The sequence below is a fragment of the Plodia interpunctella genome, chromosome 15, assembly GCF_027563975.2.
Source record: "Plodia interpunctella isolate USDA-ARS_2022_Savannah chromosome 15, ilPloInte3.2, whole genome shotgun sequence".
Taxonomy (NCBI): Eukaryota; Metazoa; Arthropoda; class Insecta; order Lepidoptera; family Pyralidae; genus Plodia; species Plodia interpunctella.
Genome location: NC_071308.1, coordinates 9,150,112 through 9,168,875, shown reverse-complemented (window position 1 = coordinate 9,168,875; position 18,764 = coordinate 9,150,112). Strand labels below are relative to the sequence as shown.

At 35.5% G+C, this 18,764-nt stretch overlaps 1 protein-coding gene across 2 annotated transcripts in view; it reads right to left on the bottom strand.

The window, feature by feature from the left end:
* Nucleotides 1-18,764, bottom strand: part of LOC128675754 (mucin-2) — a 59,990-nt gene that overhangs the window by 33,374 nt on the left and 7,852 nt on the right. Inside the window, exon 2 of one of the 2 annotated variants that reach the window (XM_053755405.1) lies at nt 1,985-2,016. The exons of the other annotated variant lie outside the window; for it this stretch is intronic. The gene's annotated coding sequence lies outside the window, so the exon portion shown is untranslated. The remainder of the gene's footprint in view (nt 1-1,984; nt 2,017-18,764) is intronic. 2 annotated transcript variants of the gene reach the window in all.

Sequence of the window (18,764 nt, the reverse complement as noted above, 5' to 3'; positions counted from 1 at the left end):
TTATACCATATTTCCATTTACTTTTAATTCTTAATAGAGCCATATTTTCTTTTTGATTGATAATAATGACATATATTTATGTAGATGCTAAATTGATTTTCAAAAACTTTTATGTGGAACATAAGTTTTTCTTTAGAACAGCGTAATCCTAATTCTAATTCTAACTAATGTTATAAATACGAAAGTAAGTTCGTTTTTTTTGTTTGTTTGTTTGTTACCTCTTCACGTTCTATTTACTCAACCAATCTTCTTGACATTTTTGAAGATTGAAGTATGGAGAAGTACATATGCTACCTTTCATTCCGGGAAAATAACTGTTTCCTTGTCATTAGGTACATATTTTTGCTTTCTGGTCTTTTTGGTTCACTTTTGTCGACCTCGGTGGCGCAGTGGTAAAGTGCTTACCGCTGAACCGTGAGGTCGACTCCCGGTCGGGTCATGATGGAAAATGATCTTTTTCTGATTGGCCCGGGTCTTGGTTGTTTATCTATATATGTATTTGTTATAAAATATAGTATCGTTGAGTTAGTATCCCATAACACAAGTCTCGAACTTACTTTGGGGCTAGTTCAATCTGTGTGATTTGTCCTTATATATTTACTTTTACATGATGTATAGTGAATTACACTATTAGTAGACATTAGTCCCGCAAAATGTATGCGGTATCCCTGTATTTCGGCAAATTGATAACCCGGTATTGCATTCCCTAGTTGGATCTGTATAAAATAACATATTTCATCTCATCTCGAGTGCAGAAGGAGCACATATCACTGGCGTTCGTGTGATGCGGAGCCCGCGAAAGCGTAAAGATGGTAGACGGAGCGCGACGAATTACAGTCAACCGCATGTGAAGTTACCCTGTTTTGATCTCTATGCGGCGGTATTAGCGACGAATTTGAAATATATTTAGGTAGCTTGATGTGCTGTTGACTGTACACCAGAGCGGCTACGAGACGGATTCTATTTACCCGACTGCAGCGGGGAATGCAGGGCTATGTTCGGATATAGGGGATGTTGAGCTTGTAGGATGTTATATTCTAGTAGTTCTACTATAGCCGATGGACATTATAGCAATTGTGTAATAAAACTAGGTACATGTCTTCTCTCATAAGAATGTGGTATCGATCGACCAATTCCAGAAAGTTCTTGGGTGACTATTATGACCGTACAGTCCACTGTCCCAGTGAACCCATAAAGAAACAGAACCTGGGCGTCTGGGACCGCGGTCCCAATCCATTGCCTTGGGACCAATTTGTTGCACGGTCACATACTTTACATTAAATATTCTCGACGACCTCGGTGGCGCAGTGGTAAGGTTCTAGCCACTGAACCGAGAGGTCCCGGGTTCGATCCCCGGTCGGGTCATGATGGAAAATAATCTTTTTCTGATTGGCCCGGGTCTTGGATGTTTATCTATATATGTATTTATTATAAAATATAGTATCGTTGAGTTAGTATCCCATAACACAAGTCTCGAACTTACTTTGGGGGCTAGCTCAATCTGTGTGATTTGTCCTAATATATTTATTTATTATTTATTTTATTTATTTATTCTATAATATTTTCTTATAATGTGACTTCTTATCATAAATCTGCATATGGCACGCACGTGTTAATCTAAACCATTTGGATCGCGCTCGTATGGTTGCTTAGATAACTGAAACCTTATGGTATGAACTTCACTTGAAGCGTGCATATGCACTGCTGGATGATAATTTCGCTCGCTAATGTCTTCGCTCGGGTAAAATCCTAAACCTTCCTCTTGGACCACTCATTAAAAGACCCATCCCGCATCAAGACCCGTTACGTTGTTTTAAAGATCTAAGCACGCATAGGGATAGACAGACAAACACCGGGAAGTTACTGTTTTATACTATTAGTGATTTATATATTGCTACTTGTTGACTCTGAATTTGTCTGCTTATATTGAAGCAACCATGTACTCACACGATCAAGATTAAATAAATATTAAGTATATAATAACCTTTTTCTTTCTATCAGTCTTCCACGAACATCCTGTAACAAAAAGAAACAAATTTTATAGTTTTATCTTTTTCAATATAGTCTCTAACTCTTATCTTTCTTATCTTATCTTTTTCAATATAGTCTCTAACTTATCTTTCTTTACATATAATAAAAAAAAACTGAACCTGCTCTTTTGATAAAAGACAAACTACTTCTGGACAAAGACTGTCTTGACTTGTAAACGCATCAACCCAGGACTGAGTAATATTTGATATTGTATTCGCAGTATTGATAACAATTATTATGTGATTACTGACTTAAAAACTGTTTCATAGGTCCCGGATTAACAGCAGTAAATTCCACGCGAACCAAGTCAATAACAAAAACTATGTCACGAAATAAATTATATGATGTCATACTTAAAAATAAATAAACAAGAGTAAATGGAAGCGCAAAAACTTCGGTAGACTTTGCTACTTTTTGTGAATGGCACATTGCATGTACAGTCGACCGCATGGACCTTTTAGCCGCGGTAGTAGCAGATTTGCAATGAAATTTGATAAGTTGATGTGCCGTCCACTGTACCAACGAAATTGCTCGTTACTGCAGCAACCTTCTCGCTAGATTATAATCATGTTTCGACACCCTGCTTTGCATGGACCAATCACTGAACTACAGTCGTTTTTGTTGAATACTGACCTTTGCCGTAACGGTTACGCCATTAGTCATTTAGTATGTATGGGTTCGATCACCAAGGGGTCTTATTACTTTTGAAAAAAAAATCGAGAATAGTGTTTTTTTGTAAACTATGTGAACTTAAGAAAATAATATAATTTGTTACACTCATTTTGTGATTAGAAACAAAAGAAAATCATTTCTTTATTAATTTGATATCAATAATCAAGAGTGTCCCATAAGTAGATTAAATATTTAAGTAAGTATATAATAAAACTTGGTGTGTATATGATTTTACCGCAGCTTCATATGTGTACTAACTGATTCTACCTTTGGAGCCATTTAGAATTTCATGACGCAAAAATCGACAATGAGATCCTTCTAAATTACCATCCTACAAAAGTACCCCAATAACTGTGGCTACAATAAAATCATTCGTTCTTAACTGTAACAATCAGAACAATTAAACATTTAGGGCAATTTTATCAGCATTCAAATTCCTAGTAAATGTTGTAACATCGCGTGAACTTTGCCTAAAAATCGAACCTCGCGTGTTCACTTGTGTCAACTATTGGGACATTTACCCTATCATTACAATACAGCCAACATAACATGACATATCAACCCTATACGATTCCATAATAATGAGGGGTCTATTGAAATTAGATGTGCGCTATTTCCTAAAATGGAATATTAAATGTTAAGACCTAGAAAATAAGGTTTAAATTGCCGTTTAAAGCTTTATAGACAAAGGGTTGGTCATCAGAGGTGATTGGCCCATATAATATGCGTAGGTCAATGACTGTGATGGACAAATTATTGTAATGTCTTTTAATGAAAGCAATTCCGATGGAACTACTGAAATTAACAGTCTAAATGAATAATATACTTGGCATCAGTCACCAAAGTAACCATCATTACTTTTTTAAATCATGAAAATCGATCTATCTCACAAGTAAGATATATTTAGACTCAAAAGGAACCTTCGTTATTATCAAATTCTATCAAAATCGACAGAGCAGTTTTACTTAACATGTAATTTTAGGTGTTAGAATAATTTTCTTGAAATTACAAAAAGGATATTATCCCGAGAAATAATCCTGTAATGTAATGTAATCTTTGTTCTCGTTAAATGAAGGATAAGTATCGGATACACTTTAAAATGCTTTACTCGGTAATAGCATAGTATGTATGGCACCGAAAATTTACAACAAAATTCCAAATCAATATAAAAGCTTAAATTTGAATCTATTTAAAAAGCACCTCAAGTCTTTATTAACTGATAAATATTATTATACTTTAAATGATTTCTTTAATGATAGACTCGGATAGAATTTAGTGCTAGTATACATTATAGTTCTTTTTTGTTTTGGATTTGTAGTGGATAGCATGCTCCTCTTTATTTATTTATATTTGCATACCTATATTCGGTAAAACGTGTGTGGTGTAATTCATTTCGACATCAATTTGTCTAAAATATAAAAAAAAAAATGAGTGAACTTCAAGGTATGGCTATCTATCGTTTCCCGCCCACAAATGAAGGTGTTGCCATCTTCAAAGTTCAGTCGCCTATGATGATTACATTTTGTGAGATAATCATTTAACTTTCGCATTCGCAAATCACGCAAAAACTTAGCCGCATATAACAAATTACTACATTAATCTCTATAAGGTGGTAATACAGGTGAATATGCAATGATTTTTTTTAGATTTTCGTGCAGTTGGTACTATCTTGTAGCCAGTATAAAAAGGTCAATCACGCAAAACAGGACATGATAAAATATCGTAATGAGGTTCCTCAGGTTGGTTTAAACCCATTAACCCCGGGTCCTATCTCCGGTGACACTTGACAACTCAATTTTATGAGTTCATTGACCATAATTGAATGTGGAATATATGTAGAGAATAATATGAACTTTCGCATTTAAAAATGCAAAAGAAGAGACGGACAAAAATTCAACGGCGAATCTATGTTAATTAAGTTTTAGATACCTATTTAATAGTATTGTGAAATTTAGATAAAGGTAAATTCGTATGTTGTACCTGGGCTTTGGGTGTCACAGCTCCAAATGCAACCGGGAAGATGAGAGAGAGAGAGCAATACAACGCTAAAATAAACTAATTTTATTGTGACTCCAAATTAAGACCGCTGTTTTTACCCGAAACACGTATTTTCTGTATAAATTTTTATGATATGTTATACAAAGTACCAAACGATAACAATATTGTAACATTACTTAATATCAATCAAGCCATAATCGGCTGTTAGGAAACAGTTAATGACTTCATGGATAATCTAATGTAATGAAACACTTCGCCAATATATCATAGAGAATTATACTTTCTCCGTCTACAAAATTACATAGTTAGCAGATCACAGCGCAGTTTGCATCGAGACCTGTAATTTATTAATTAAATAAAGGAACATAACTAGTAAGTACGGAAGTGCAACCCGGAACAGAACCCACGCCCTCGGCTATGAGCACTGCGCTGTCGCAAACTGCCAATTAACTGATTGATTCTCTACTTCTATTCGATTGTATATTCAATCTCAGTGATGCAAGTTTGGATATTCTTTGTTTTGTTTTCCCTCTCTCTTTTCTGAGCGTTTTCCAGGTTTCTTCCTCAGCCGTTGAGTATCGAAGCCACGGTCCGCTTTGCTACATTTCCTTCTCCACTTCGCACGGTTATCGGCATCCCTAGGTATCGTGTCACACCATTGACACGCATATCATCCCTGATGACATCAGGTATCATGTAGATTTTCTCATAGGAGAATGAAAAAAGAAACACTTTTTTCATTCTCCTATGAGAAAATCTGCTGACCTTGAAGAATTGAAACACAGATAAAACCTGCGTGTTTTCCGTAGTTCAGCAATTGTTGTTTTTGTCTAAGTATATCTTTAATCTTGAATATAATACCTAAATAGTTTGAAAAAAAAAATGTTTGTGTTTAAACTGTAAGTACCTTATGTCACACAAACTAGTTCTTACACTTGACCCAGTCACGGTTCGCCAGGCAGAACGATGAAAGTGATCGGTGACGTAACATCACTTATGTGTCACAGTGTCGCATGCCAAATAGATCGATATGTTAGATCATCTAGATATTGGCAGCAAGAAAAACGAACTATATTACCTCATTTTATGCTGTCACTTGATCGCGTTATCACAATGTTAAGACTACTTTTTGCGCATTTATTGTATTCAGTAACATGTAACAATGACAAACAGAGGCTCTAAAGGGCTAATTTTATAATATGTATGTATATGTAAGGATGTACAGACACATTTACATGAACGTATTTTTTTCTGACTTTAATAAAAATAACTTGATTCCGTAAAAAAAACACAACATGACAATACACAAAGCAAAAGAACTATTAGGTACTCAATTCGGCCAAGAGTTTTCTGCGCGCGCATAGCGTGCAGTGGGAGAAATCATTCAACTATGCATATTTATAGATGCAGCTTTCTCCCGCTGTATTTGAGCTGGATTCGATCCGTGATCAGCTAATTGCCACTGTAAATGGTCATGCAGTTTTCAGCGAACCATCAATGAGTTCATACACTTCAAATATCAATGACAAAGATGGTTTTTTGGTGCGTCAATGCGCGGGTGTAGCAGCTGAAAAAATATGAATTTTAGATCGTTTCAGATCGGTTTCTTTTGTTGGAGTTTTACTGGTAATTGTGACAAATCGTTTGTAAATGCATCGAGATTACGGTGATTCAGTAGTTAAGACCAAAAGTTCTCAGGTTTCAATCGTACTGGTGCCACTTGAGTTTGTATATCAACCTTACTCGTGTAAGTAGGTAGTGTTAATAGACCACTATAGACCACTTGCTTCATGTGAAGGAAAACATTGAGGAAACCTGTACGCTATAAATGATAATTTATCAGCTAGTGTGTGAAATGTGAAGACAATGAAAAGAATTCTATTAATATTGCCTAGGAAGTCGTTGTGTCTGTTATATTTCACATAGGTAATGGCCTCAGCCCTTAAGCATTAGGAATAGGTACGACTGTAAGAGAGAGAGAGAGATAGCATAACCCTATCAATACCAAAATTTCCATGAAAGCAGAGTTTCATTTGAAAATAGATTATGGTATTGAACATACGTCAACAAATACAGTACCTAATATATACTTCACAAATCTCACTTTACTTACATAGTTGGTTCGCAATTATTTCCCTTTCCATTGAAAAGTTAGCCGAAAGATGATTTGCGATAAAGTCCGCTTTTGCGCTCATTTATGTTTGAATACCTAGTTATAACTGTTAATTCTGTAAATTATGAGATAGATAAACTGTGTATTTATATCGAGGACACACAATATACATTTGTTTACAGTAAACTATTAAAATAAAGGACAAATACACAAGAAACATTCTACATAACTATACAATCATGTGCCGCAGCGATATAAAAGGGTAGTATCTCAGTGCATATTCTGCTCGACAAAGAGAGCAGGGCACTGGTTTTCAGATACCACCAGAGGGTACACGGGGTTTCACGCACATCGAAGACGGTCGCGCCTTAGTAATCATATAATTGATTATACACACTTGACACATTATGCAATAAGGAGTTCATATATATCTACTTATTTATACCATTCAAGCCTCAATACACGGATTAGGAAAATAAAAGTACAGTTTGGGAAAATAGACCAAACATTCAAAATAGACCGAACGGGAAAGTAAACTAATAATCGTTCTGGAGGGAACCATACAAGATAAAATGTTTCTTTAAGCATCAATAATCATCTAGCACGTAGATGCTAAAACAAATAGCGGAATAACAGTGAAATAATTCACACCAGTGCCACTTTTTTCATTCATTTAGACCTCAAGATATAAAGCAACATAGTAGTGGGCACATAATTTGATCAATTGTCCTCACGGCCGGAGAGCGGCCGGCAAGGTTACGGATCTTGTATTTGACTCTAACAATCGTAGGAACAAACTGTTTGTCTGACTGTGTTGTACTGTGCTTCTAATTGTTATGTTGTATGATCAACTACAGCGGCTATAATTTCTAGATCAGTTCAGTCCTTGGTTCAGTAACTAGGGTCCAAAATATTTGTAGCTGTTTACAAACAAAATGATTATACATAAGATAACTTAAATATTGAGCGCTTGACTATATAGTCAATTCCCAATATCGTCCATGATACAATGACGGTATATTAATATACATATGTACTACATGAGTACGTGAGGTGTGTTTCCCTGCCCTAGGATAGTTTCACTCCACATCCTCCCGTGAATGTCATACGAGGCGACTATGGGACACAGCTGATAGACCACAATAACATACCCAAGTAGGATTGACGTCAGGCTTTCAATTGTCTATTTTGTACGCTGACCCCAGGCTTCGCGGTGTCACAGCACCGTTAGCAATCCGGAACACGAAAAGTTCAGAGAGAGAAAAACATATAGGTACATGAATAGGATTTAACAACTTTCAAAAGTAGTTCCATTTTTGAGTTTTCATACTAAACCCGATTGACCTAACTATTTTGTTATAAGTTTATTAAAAACTTTCGGTTTACAAAAGATTTTCTACACTTTCTCAGTGTAATACATGTACCCCAAGTATGATAGCTACAATTTATATAACGAGGTTACTGAGAAACGCTCAACCACACGCAGAGAAACAGAGATTATTGCAGTCTACTCTAGTACCTACACGTTTCTATTTCCCCCGGAGCATTATACACACCAAAACATTTTTTACGTTTTTTATTAGTTATTTTTACGTTTTTATTAGTATCTAATGTGTGTCTATGTCATAAGTTGTTGTAGCAACTGTCGGTCAAAAATATTTATTAACTTAACTATTCTACGAGTATTTTGTGAATTCTTAATTTAACAAAGTGTTTTAACGAGGTATCATTTTAACTATCATCTGTGATAGTATTTATTTACCTCTCGTTATAAATAAGCTAGTACTTAAAGTAACGGTTTAAATCAACATCAAACATACAAGTTAATATCTTTAATGTAAAGATTATTTTTTATGTAAAGATGATCTCAATTTTATTTCTGTATGGATCCTTGGTCTGAGAATAAATCATATTTATTATTACCAATTTACTATACATAATGATAAATGATTTAAAACAAGATCTACTTACAATATACGAACAACAAGTTATCTATATATCTAGTGAGTGGTAGTTCAGATGAATGGAGCCTGTCTGCAGCAGCGATCAAAAAGTAACCATTTATGTCTGGTCTCAGACCGGCTATATAAATGCTCTGTATATTCACCACTCATTTAGCTACCAGTTAAAACTGGATCCTGTACCTTTATTCAATGTAGCACTATTTGCGCCTACAATCTTTCTCCAAAGAACATTCCAATTTAGTGTGAGATATTATCCTAATCTTAATCCTAACTAATATTATAAACTAATATTATTTATATTGAAGCGGTGGTGGTGTAATGGTTAAGACTCCCGCCTGTGGATCGGAAGGTCCCTGGTTCGAATCCTACTCGTGCCACATGAGTTTGTATACCAATCTGACTCATGTATAGTAGTTTTCATCGACCACCACTTGCTTCCGGTGAAGGAAAAACATCGTGAGGAAACCTGCACACTGGTTGATTATATTAACTTGTGTGTGAAATGGAGAAGGCAATGGCAAACCACTCCATTAATAAATGCCAAGAAAGTTTGTTACGTGTGTTTCATTCCATGTAATGACCACGACCCTCAGACATGAGGAATACGACTATAAAGAAAATTATAAATGTGAAAGTAAGTTTGTTACCTCTTCAGGTACCATCTACTCAATCAACCTTCTTGAAAATTTTCATACATGTATTTTAAAGTATGGATAAGAATATAGGTTACTTTTCATCCCGGGCATTTCAATAAACGCGGGCGATGCCGCGTGCAAATGCTAGTTTACTATAAGAAAACAAATGTAAGAAAACGAAACAATTTATGCTTATCTGAATAAAATATGAGTAAAGCTGTCATAATTGAATTAGTAGAAAGACAATTAGCACACAATACAGCATTAACTAATTGTTTTCCTCACCGATTGACAGAGCTCTGAGACAAAACGAATTGACCTATTTCTCAACAATAATTACTGGCATTTAAGACCAATCTAAAGATCTAGCTCTTAAACTATATTTACAAATAAAATAAATCCTTATAAATTTAATTGTCAAGCGATTTAAATAAGGGTTTTATGATTAGAAAAAATGTTAGAGGCAGACCTGTGGGCGAAGTGCGGGTTAGCATTTTACTTCTCACCATCGAATCGATTGGAAATGAGACACAGCGATCCAATCACATTACGCCATTGTGACGCAACGACAACCACACTGCAATGTCATTGGTTCGCTGCGTCTCACTTCGAGTCGATTCGATGGTGAGAAGTGAAATGCTAACACGCACTAACCCCTTTTCGATCGACATTAAGTGTGTAGGTTTTATTCGCGAGTGCTCTTGAATCTAGTGACCAGAGACTGCCAGAGACTAACTACTATTACTTGTTCTGTGCCCCGCCCTAAAATAGGACCACACCTTTCGCGAACAACACTACACAGCCTTCAGCTAAGCTATAATAGGCAACAACGCGCATGGGATTCAACAATTGTTTTTTTTTCACTCTCAGCTTATTTTGACATACATATTTTTTTTTACAAAATTTATTTTTGAAAACCGAACAGCCTTGACATTGGCCGGCACGGATTGCTGCCAGTGCTTCGACCATTTATAGCGTATATATATAGAATAAGCGTATATATATAGAATCCAATGTTTTTTAAATACATACACAATGTTTTTTTCATAAAATTTATTTACACTTGACATTGACCGGCCTCCATGTGCGTTGCGCGTGCAGTATGTGGCACAGCACAACCGGTTCGATTCCCGGCTGACTGACACACTGAGCCCGGACCCGATTGGTCATTGCTCTTCGCTTCACATTCACTTTACTTAATGTTAATATATTTTTAAATTTTATTATTTGAAGTATAATTGACACCTCGGTGGCGCAGTGGTAAAGTGCTTGCCTCTTAACCGAAAGGTCCCGGGTTCGATCCCCGGTCGGGTTATGATGGAAAATGATATTTTTCTGATTGGCCCGGGTCTTGGATGTTTATCTATATATGTATTTGTTATAAAATATAGTATCGTTGAGTTAGTATCCCATAACACAAGTCTAGAACTTACTTTGGGCCTAGCTCAATTTGTGTATGATTTGTCCTAATATATATTTAATGAACGCGGTGTGTAGTTCCCGCCATAAAATTCGACCAACACTGAATGTTATACAATTTTTTAAATAGTCATTTTTCCTATCGAAAAAACGTTAATGTTATAATAGTGTTTAGGTACCTACATAGATATTTACATATTAATTCTGTATAAAACAATAAGTACCATTCGTCTGACCCACTGAACTTAAAACGACGATTCAAAAGGATACCTTCCACTGTTTCATTTATTTGTAACAATACAATAACAACTGTACCAGTTATAAATGGCGATAAATATAGCAACCGTTTCTTTTCGTTCAATGATTGCCGTGATTCACCATGATAGTCTAACTACAAATAATCTATGCGAGACTGTTGACAGGGTATTTATCTGATTGTCTTGTACGAACAAACGCCTGTACACATGGATTTAGAGACTAGCGGCGCGTTATGGCTTCGCTCGGATTAATCCACAATGAAAAAGTAGCCTATGTTCTCTTGTACTATTGAAGGGTTAGTCTGTCTCTGTGGCAAAAGCCGCCTAAACAAAAACAAAATTACAAACCTTTTTTCTTTATAATATTAGTATGGATGGGAGACAACAATGGTTACCGAAAGATATTTCACTTTCACACTTCTCAAGTTTCGGTTCGGTTCATTCATTCGGTTTCTTTCTCATCCCGTTGGGCGTCGAAGCCCAGGGTCCGCTTTCCTAGTTAATTCGAGATGAGAAAAGCCGAAAAAAATATTAGTCTCGTTAAATAGTCTGATAATTAAAACTGTTATTTTTAGTAGTACAATATTCCTTTCAAAATATGTCCAACATTGAAAATTATACGGTTGCTTAGGTATGTCAGTCAATATACCAAATCAACTACAAAGTATACATAAGTATCTATGATGCAACAGGTGAACAATTGGGGTGTACAGTACACTATACAATTTACATAACAAAGCAACGCAACGCCATAAGAAAATATCTTTACCATGAAGATTGAATGTTACCAAATGAAGTTGCAAGTATTGCACACTCAATAACTTATATCGCGAGGGAGTTGTTCAACTCACAAAAAGAGCTATGTAACTCAGTGATATTTAAAAAAAGTGGCCAAGCGCGAGTAGGACACGCCGATGAAGGGTTCTGTCACCGCACAACACTATACACACTTTACACTAATTTACAAAATAAAAAATTACTTTATTACTTTCACACCCGATTATTTGGGTGTAGTTCAGTGTGTGGCCTAAGAATTATCGAACATTTGGATTTAGTTTATTAAAGTTCAGAAGCCATGAATATTTATATTTTTATGAAGATTAAAGTTTAATTAATGGTCTGACAACTAGGGACACAGAAAAGCAGACGCCAGGCTCCGACGTTCAACGGCTGAGGAAGAAACCGGGAAAACGCTCAGATGAAAGAGAGAGAGATAGATATAAAGGGCAAAATCATCCTTTTTTTGAGGTTGAACCATTTATTTTTATCATAGGTCTCCTTGGAAACTTAAATTCTCCCTATTCTGATACAAGAGATATATTTTTGCTTTGTGACAAACTACAATAAGTACCCATTACAGTACGGAACCCTAAAACTACATTGTAGTTGCCTTCACGGCGAGTACTCTCATTTTTTCATTGATGATGATTGCCCATCGCCGATTTCAAGGAGTCAACGCTCGGATGGCTGTCATCGAGAGAAAAGCGGTCAAGTGTGAGTTCCCTCCCTGCAGAAATTACTCAGAATTATTCAACAATCGCGTCGTTAATTGGACTGAAATCTAAATTTTGTTCTACTTGGTCTATCTGGATTTTAGACTAGTTTAAGACTTTTTTTCTAGAAGTCGTGAGTCTTTTTACAGATCACGTCTTACGGGGAAGACAGAGCCATGAGTGGCGAAACTCGAGGGCCACGTTTAGCTGGTTTATCTGTTGAATGGACTCTGAAATAGTGACAAATTGCTATCCCTTCACTCAGAAGTAAAATGTCAATTTCTATAGCTCTATCCCTTGATTAACTTTTACATTCTGCGCGGAAGGAGAAGTAGATGGTATATAACCTATGTTTCTCTATCGGTATCAGACTAACACCAGAACTTGTATTGATTTACAAACTTCATTTTTATCAGCTCGAAGCATATATAACATTGCACAAAACGCTACTGCCTTCCGTTACACTCGATAAAATATTAATTAAATTTAACGGCTTGACCCTTTTCCTAAGGTATATTGATAAATTGTGACAGGTGAATAAACAGCAAATCTAATAAATTCCTCAGCAACAGTTTAAAAAAAATATTCGCATCGAAAAAGCCTTGAGAGGATTTGCACAGAGATTGTCATACGCCGCAATTGGTCAACGGCTCGCGGCGTGAAGAACCTTGCCATAGTTCACACTGGCCGTGTTTACTACTTCAATTTCTTGCAATTTACTGTTGGCCGTATTACGAAATAGTTCCACAACGGCTGGTGATTGGGCGTGTGGGTTTTGGTCTGAATTCCGAGACTAGAAACTAGTTAAATGCACCGCTAGGACTTTAATTAGGTATGCCTAGTTTGAGTAGAACTTTTGAACTGCATTGCAAGTATCTCGTTTACAATTTTTAGTCTCACTTATTGATTTCGGTGATTTGCTTTGTCATCTCTCACATGTTCGTGTGTGTGTTCCCAATTGCATTCACGGCTGTAGTGCCCGAAGAAGCATCTCTCTCATCCTTGCGTATAAATGCTCTTAAAAGATGAGGGAGTAGACACCTTATGTGCTTCAGATATCATGAATATGTAACCTTTCCGGTTACATACTCATCTGTGGCGCCTCAAAATCCTGGATCCAACAGGCTACGGTGCAAGGACTAAGTATATCATAAAACTCGATATAATTGAAATCTCAATGTAATGAAGAGTTTCAGATCTTTTATAAATAAAACCTGTTCTAGCACATAGGGTCCATATTATTGCGACAATGTCCTCATGAGTGCACCCCAGAAGTAGGGTTTAGGCTCAGCATTTTACTAGTTTCATCTCAAAAGTCTGAAACCCATCTAATAGTAAAATAACTCATATCTGGCGCAAGCTTAAATTTGCGCTCGATCGCTCGATTTTAGACTAGAAAAATACTGGGTGAAAACTCATCCCTGGTGACCACATATCGAACCTGCCTCAACACACGTTGACAGCGAACGACTTCATGTGTTCGCACGCGTGCCGTGCGCGTCTGTACCAAACACCGACACCACGTGGGTAACAGACACGCCGATAACAACATTTTATTTTTTAATTTTAATTATGAAATATAATCTATATAGTATAAAGAAGACAACCTGTGACTGTAGCTGACAACATCTACAGTCACAGGTTCGCTTCTTTAACAGCGGGGTAAAAGAGTAAATGGTCAATCTGGTAGTGGCGTCGTGAGGTTCCCTCTATTATGGTTGAGCTACGCGATAGCTGTCTCATGCGTCAACTCGTGAACGGGTGCTGCCGGAGGGAACTGGTCATCTCGTTTCTCATATATATTTATGTAAGTTAATTGTGTTTCACATCGATATATATATATATATATATTATAATCAGCACTCGTATCACAATCATAACCTGTTTTAACCTGTCATTCCGAAATGCCAGTAGTTTGTAGCTTGTGAGAAATAACTATAAATATAAAAATTGACGAGAAAAAATGCCTTTGAAGGTCTAATTTCTGAATAAATGATTTGAATTTGAGTACAAATGCATCTAAATAGTTTGCACTACTCTGTAATAATAACCATAAAAGGCAACGGACAACGGACAACAAGATTATCAAAACCATTATAATCAACAAAAGATCTCACACTTGACTATTTGTTCTTCTCTCTTACCCCGAAATACTACAACATATATCCATACTTCGAGAAAAACCATGGAGTTTAATTCATTCACAAATCCAATCGGACAACACAGTTTGTGCCACGTGCCTCATTAGCCGAGCGTGCTCGCTCGTCAAAATGTTTTTACAACATTTTCTTTTCCCATTGTGGGAAAGGTCTGTTGTTGTATCAGCACGTGGTCGAGTACTACTAGTGCCGAAAGCCGTGCTAATATGCTATACAAACGCAGTTTTGAGTATTATTATATGAATAAGTGTCTGTGAATGAATTTTCTAAACAAATACATTTTTACTTTGACGACTTTTTTCTGTACGTGTAAATGTTATTATACAAGAGTTTCTCTCGACTAGATGTATCTCAGGATTAAAATTCGAACTCTCGAGAAAAATTTTCATCTAGTACCAAGTGAACAATGATGACAAAGTCCAAGAACCTTATAATATCCTGATTAAGGAATTAATGTTCTACGAGTATGTTTATGAATAACTAGCTGAATAGCAACGCATGCGTGGAAAATTTTTATGCAGTTTTCGCACGGAAATCTGAAAATTGAAGTTTCTATTTCATACATATTTGAATATTTGTTCAGTAAGTAAATTACACGGAATATAGTTGGAACTAACCGTGCCCACAACTTCGTTTTCGTACGGTTCGAAATAAGTAAATTTTTTTTTACATACAAGAGTTTGTTGAACTTATCTATGAAAGACAGAGTATCTACTGGACTGATTTGAAAAAAAATCTTTATATTCTATTATTAGGTTATTACGAGGAAAGATATTTCATAAAAATAACTAATTGATCTTACTTAAAACCTTTCCATGTAAATAAAATAACATATCTCATATTAAACTCGTATATATTTTATTTTTTAAGTGACTCTATAAATGACTCTAAAAATAACGGTCTCTAATGCGTGACTTTTAAAGTAGAGTGAAAGTCACAACTGTCATGTGTTAATGTTAATGACAATGTTAATGCTTGACAGAATGTTAATCTCTCGGTACATTATATTGAAAGCCGCAATCTATCTAGATATGAGCAGACGAAGTCAACTCAAGGTAATAACCAGTTCAGCATTAACAGTACTCACTTCCTTAACATTAAGTAGATATGTCAAATAAAAATTAATAAAAATAAATAGCTACAGATAATAAATTAAAATTTATTTTTTAAATTATAACTTTAATTATAGAACCAAACGAAAGATATACTTTTGTTTGTGTATGCTGTATGAGCACTAATAATTTTCAAATTGACTAACATTACGGCAATTAAAATATAAATTAAATATTTTACGGGGGTGGCAACAGGCTCAACAGAGGTTTGTGGAAAAAGGAAGGGGCGGCCTTTGCCTATCAATGGGCTAAAAAAAATTTTTTTTTCCAATTTTTATATCTAGACGTATTTGTGGCGCTCGTTATTGATATAATTTTTGCCACTGCAATAATGATACCTAAAACATATGTCTCTTTACTTTGTATAAATCGTAATTGCTCTATGAATAAATTATATTGTTATATTATTGTCTAACCAAATTGATGTCTTTAACCAGCAGTGGGATCAAAACGACTAGATTCTAAAGTAAGCCATATTAATTTTAACAATAACGTATCAATTCACAAGTCGGTCGGTACGAATCGATTCGACACTACTCTGTTGTGCAATCGATTACTCAATAGTGATGTACAAGCCGTAATCGGTCTCAATTTCATTCGAATCGAGTTCAAAACATCTCGATTTTTAATAGTCATAATTCTGGTAATTGATTTTTCATTTTCACGTCATAATTTATTTATAGTATGTTTAGTTTACAAAAATAAAGTATTTTCAAACTTATTCGATTTTGTTTTTAATAATTCTTTAATTAGTTGCTTTCAACAAAGTTTATAAATGAAATCTTAAAGAAATACCTGTAACTTTGACAACTTCTTGATCTTGAGATAATGATGACTTCAATTTTAGACCTAAGAAATCAAAGTTTCTTCCTCCAAAATTCTATTACTTTTAGCGTATTTGATACCTGATAGTCACAACATTTTAAATTCATAAACATGTGAAAGTGTGTTTATTTGTTTTCCTTTTTTACGTCAAAACGGAGCTTTGGATTAAAATAATTTATGATGTGGAGATAGTTTGACATACGGAGAGCAGTCAGGGGAATTAGGCCTTTGCCATGGGCTGGTAACGAAATATAATAGTAAAGTACTGCTGTCTTACAATACATTAGAACCTATTGCATTTCAACGTACCAGGGTTGCAACAACAGCAAGGCGTATCGCAGAATACCAATTCTATTCAAATGTATTCACAATAGAGCTCCGACTACGTGTATACAGCGAGGCCCGTTTTATTATATGCTATTACAGTGATTAAATCAACTGAGCAACATTACGAGAACTATTTCGCTATTTCGAGAGCTACAATTTATTTATACATTTTAAAACTCTCTTACAATTTTAATGTAAAGTTTAAATTTGCCTTCTCCATTTCAATTTTAAAAGATACAGGGTTCCTTATGAGATTTTTATTCATCATCATCATCATCGGCAGCCCTCCGTGACGCACTGATGGGCATAGGCCTCTTTCAGTCTCCACCAACCATCTCTGTCCTGGGCCATCGCCATCCAGTTGTTGCCAGCAATTTCCTTTATATCATCGACCCATCTAGACCCCAGATGTCCTACGCTCCGTTTTCCAGTTCTGGGGTACCACTCAGTTACAGCTTTACTCCACCTTTCATCATTCCTTCTAGCCAGGTGCCCAGCCCAATTCCATTTTAATGTCGCGACTCTGGAGACCACGTCTTGAACTTTCGTTCGGCGACGTATCTCCAGGTTGCGAAGTCGATCTTGTCATTTGATGCCGAGCATCCATTGCCGACTCGTTCCATGACCCTTTGCGCAACCGCAATCTTGTACATCGTTCCTTTTGTAAGAGTCCATGTCTCGGCACCATAGGTGATAGTAGGGAGGACACACTGGTTGAAGAGGTGGGTTTTTAACCTTTGTGGTACTTTTCTATTTTTTAATAACGTCTGCTAATTTACTGAGTGCTGCCCATCCCAGCTGTGTACGTTGATCAATCTCTTATATCTTTGTTTTTTGTCAAAAGATAAACAATGACCAAGGTTAGTATATTTGTCAACCAAATATTTGTCTCACCATGAACTACAAGATTTTTATTCACGGGAGTCAAATTGATATCAATTACAAATCTACACGAGACATATTGGCATGTATTCCTTTACAATAGCATCACTATTTTAATGTTAAATATAGTGTAAACGAACTAAACTATTAATACTAGTAGGGTTCTTTAGTGTAGAGTACCGGACCGTGGACCGGTAAGATACTATACCGGGAAAACACTCAAATAAGTACTAGTGTTTGAGACCGAAAGCAAAAACCGGTTTCAATAATGTAATAATATTTACAATTATTTGATAGTTGTCCTTTTCCTCTTATCAAGAGGTTCTAAGTAAATGAAACGGGTATCAAAGATTCTGACGAATTGAATGGAGCTTCGTTTACCAGATAAAGATCACCTGCAAATAGAAAACAGGTTTAGATGACGTACGACCTCGCGTCTTGGAACTAGATGATTGTAGACAGACGTTTGCTAAACGTGCCAGGCATGCTCAGAAAATGTTCATATAGTTCAGTTAAAATAAAAAATATTTTCTATCAAATTCCAGTCAAGACTGTAAACGAATGATTTCCGATTCGTGTACGATTTAGAAAATACTAGTAGCGCCTTCGAATTCGCACGCGTAATATTTAGCTGACATTTTTAATTTCAACAAAATAAACCATTTTTATTAAGAACAGCGCTATAGCAAATAAATACTTACAAGTGAAATGGTATTCTATAATAATAACAATATACCTAAATAACATAATAATAAATAAGGCATGGAGAAGAATTAGGTACATTTGAATTATTTTTATAATATTAGTTTTTTTAATAACGAATAAGTAAATACATATAAGAAGATACTATATATATATCTCGATAAATGAAACTTTT